Here is a 4,178-nt window from a genome sequence, read left to right as displayed (position 1 = left end):
CACCCGCCATCACTCTCGATCACCTTCGATTCACCTTGATCATCCTAGTGAACCACCAACATAAAATGTTAACAACCTAATGTGTTTACCTGCTTCACTTCGAACAACAAAATGGCTGTGCTTCCTTATATATTTTTCTTTCCAATCGTGACATGTATCATGGATAGTTATAATAATAGATAAAGCAATTATGAGTGGGAAACATGTATGATTACTACTACTTTAGCCATCTTAATATTATATTAGTGTATGGCTGACAAAGTGAAATGGGATATAGAGATGTTATGATAGATACATGTTGTTACTACAAGTGTCCTTGATCGATGCTTCATGTAACACCCAAATAACTACGTAGATATTTTATTCAGGGCAAATAGTGTAATTTAAACTGCAGGCCGTTAATTTATGTTTTAATGGGCTGTAAGAATGATGTGGGCCGTGGCCTGTATAGGCTGACTGGTGGACCGAGGGCCTGCTTAGAGATTTTGCTTGGGCTGGGATCCGTTCTACTGCTGGGTCGAGTAATTGCTTAGCTTATTGGGCCGAAATTCTCACAATTGTTTCAAAATTAATATGATGATAACACGTTGTGATGGTAATATTGTGATGATTATCGGAGTATTAGGATGATTTTATGATTATGATCATGATTTTTGTGAAACGATAAAATGTTAAAGTTAATAATAATGATACGTATGATATTGATAACGAAGATCGTGAGGATACCGTTAAAACAATTACGAATGATAATGATGAAGTTATGAGTGAATTGATGAAAAATGATAGTGATTATGAAGAAGAAGAAAAACTAAACATGAATAAAACGATTTGAAATCATAATTAATCCAGGAAGAACAAGATGGAGTAATGGTTATGCGTTGTATCGGGTTAGCGGGAGGTCGCGGGTTCGAGCCCGGGCACATGCATTTATTTTTTTAGAAAAGCTTTAAAGGTAGTTTTCAATATTATTATTATTATTATTATTATTATTACCATTATTATTATGAACATAAGTATTATTATTATTAAAAATTATTATCATTATTACTATTATCATTATTTTTATTACTAGTATTATCATTATTATTATTTTACAACAAATAAATATTATGCATATAAAATCATACTTATAATAATATTACATATAATAAACATATATTTTTATATAAACATTCATATATAACAAATGATGTATTTTAAATCATATATAAATATTAATATAACTATATAAATATTAGTTATTTTTAAAGATACATACAAATTAAATATATATAATATATAATTTAAGATATAATAAATTTGTTCGATTACAAATATATGTGTTAATATATATAATTGATATAGGTTCGTGAATCCGAGGTCAACCCTACTTTTGTTCAATGTCGTCATATGTATTTTTACTACAAAATACAGTATGGTGAGTTCATTTGCTCCCTTTTACTCTTTACATTTTTGGGACTGAGAATACATGCGCTGTTTTTACAACTGCTTTATTAAATGCCTTTGAAATATATTTTGAACTGCGAATACATGAAATGCTTTTATAAATGTTTGACGAGATAGACACAAGCAAAACATTCTTTGAATGAATTATTATGCAGACAAAAGTTCTGCGGATTATTATTGAATTATGTGGACATGATAAATGCCACCAGTGAATTATGTGGACATGATAATTGCTACCATTGAATTATGTGGATATGATAATTGCCACCAATTGATATGAATGTTATGTATCAAGAGAATGATTTTATACACAGGTTATGTGTATATTATTTTTTGCACAAGATATGTGTACGGTTACTAAGATTTATGAAAGATGATTTCGTACACGAGAAAGGTGTACTGTATTTAAAAGATATCGCATGTGCATTACAGGTGGGTATAGGATTCGGGCCCATTTGTACCATGCAGGATTTAAATCTTGTGGTCTATCAAAATGATGAATTTTATTGTTTTATGATAAACTTATGAACTCACCAACCTTTTGGTTGACACTTGAAAGCATGTTTATTCTCAGGTACGAAAGAAATCTTCCGCTGGGCATTTGCTCATTTTAGAGATATTACTTGGAGTCATTCATGACATATTTCAAAAGACGTTGCATTCGAGTCGTTGAGTTCATCAAGATTATTATTATGTCAATTATAGTTGAATATATTATGAAATGGTATGCATGTCGTCAACTTTCGATGAAATGAAAGTTTGTCTTTTAAAAACGAATGCAATGTTTGTAAAATGTGTCATATAGAGGTCAAGTACCTCGCAATGTAATCAACTATTGTGAATCGTTTGTAATCGATATGGACTTCGTCCAGATGGATTAGAACGGGTCTCTACATAACGCTCTCCCCATGTGATCGTAAGATCATGGTTTGATTGTACACATCAATGACAGTCCTAGCCGTATTCATGAAAGGTCTTCCTAACACTATTAGGGTGTGTAGGTCTTCCTTAATATCCATTACTACGAAATCCATAGGATACAAGAATTTGTCGACTTTCACTAAGACGTTCTTAACTATGCCCTTAGGATATTGAATTGTATGATCGGCAAGTTGGATTGTCATTTTGGTTGGTGACAAATCTCCTAACTTTAATCTCTTGTAGAGAGAGTAGGGGATTAGGTTGATACTTGCTCCTAAATCTACTAGCGCATGAATGGTTCCAGATTGGTAGATTGAAAACGGGAAAATGAATCGACCTGTATCTCCTAGCTTAGGTGGTAGAGAGTTTCTGAGTAATGCAGAGCATTCTTCACTCAGTGGAATTTTGTTAGAGTCTGGTATCCTCTCCTTTGTAGATAGAAGCCTTCGGATGTATCTCTTCTGGTTGGGAACTTTGGACATGGTGTCTAGGAATCTGCCATCAAGTTTGAAGGAATCAAGCTTGGATGGTTCTTCTTGTAGCCTTCCAGGATAAGGTACGCGAACTGGAGTTTCAGGGGTCAGCTTCTGAGTATATGTCGATTTGTTCTTGAGCCTAGTTGACCTTCTCCGTGGTTCTTCCTCTGGGATTACGGAATCCATTTTCTTTGCTTCTTCTATGTGGGGATTCTGGATAGTATTACTTGGCAATCTTCCCTGCGGTCGGGTTTCAAGGCGTTGTGATAACTGTCCGAGCTGCGTTTCTAAACTTTTGAGCAGAGCCAATTGATTTCTCATTAGTATCTCCGTCTGATCTTGTCTGGTTGCAGTTCTCTGATTTAACTGTTGTTGTCCCTGGATGAACTGAGTTAACTGATCTTCAGCTCCGAGAGTAGGATTAGCTGCTTTTGTAATTTGGGTGGTAGGGGAATTCTCCTCAACTGGGGGACCAGTGAGTGGAAGTGGTTGATCGTAGGTCAATTGAGATTGTTGGGCTGGATAAGGTGGATAGCGATAGCGGAAAGGTTGATTGCTTCACTGAAATTGATTAACCCTTGGTGGTTGATTGAATCCGGGATTTGGTGGACGAGCTGGATATTGAACGTAACAGACTGAACCGTCAGGGTTTTCGTACTCAACTTGATAGTCTTTAGTAGGTTGCGAGTTGGTACAATTAACACAAGCCTGAGCTTGGTTAACCTGCTGCAGTTGCGTCTTCAATTCTCCGAGTTGCTTTGCAAGATATTCCATCTTATCTGTGAGGGATTTGATGGCCTCCGTTTGATTGTTAAGTGCAGAGAGTGGGGCAGATGATAAAGTTGTTTCACCACTGTTCCAGTCATGATGATGCATCGTCATGTTCTCGAGCAATTCCCATGCTTCATCTGCGGTTTGGTTCATCAGATTCCCTTGAGCTGCTGCATCGATCGTCGTCCTACAATTTACCGTAAGACCATTGTAGAAGGTACAAATTTGGGCTGACCATTCTAACTGGTGATTAGGGCATTTCTTCAGCAGGGTTTTGAAACGCTCCCATGCAGTGTAAAGAGATTCATCATAACTTTGTTTGAAGTTAATGATGTCATTCTTCAGTTTGGTTTGTTCAGAAGGAGGGAAATATTTGGTTAGGAATTTAGTCGCCATCTCTGTCCATGACGTGATGGAATCTTTTTCCAGTCCTTCAAACCAAGTTTGAGCATGATGAGTAAGAGAATAGGGGAACAAGTATAGCCGGACTATATCTTTTCCTATCCCTGGCTATTTATAGGAGTTCGAAAGAGATATTAATTTATCAAGGTGAGAATTAGGATC

The 4,178-nt window shown here is 35.8% G+C and overlaps 1 non-coding gene across 1 annotated transcript; it reads left to right on the top strand.

The window, feature by feature from the left end:
- Positions 1–3,855: 3,855 nt before the first annotated feature.
- Positions 3,856–3,962, top strand: LOC139886867 (small nucleolar RNA R71). The gene has a single exon (XR_011772728.1). It is a non-coding gene; the product is annotated as a small nucleolar RNA R71 (small nucleolar RNA).
- The last annotated feature ends 216 nt before the right edge of the window (positions 3,963–4,178 follow it).

This window comes from Rutidosis leptorrhynchoides, chromosome 1 (genome assembly GCF_046630445.1).
Source record: "Rutidosis leptorrhynchoides isolate AG116_Rl617_1_P2 chromosome 1, CSIRO_AGI_Rlap_v1, whole genome shotgun sequence".
In the NCBI taxonomy this organism is placed as follows: domain Eukaryota; kingdom Viridiplantae; phylum Streptophyta; class Magnoliopsida; order Asterales; family Asteraceae; genus Rutidosis; species Rutidosis leptorrhynchoides.
Note: the sequence above shows the minus strand (reverse complement) of the source record. Positions and strands in the feature narration are given on the sequence as shown.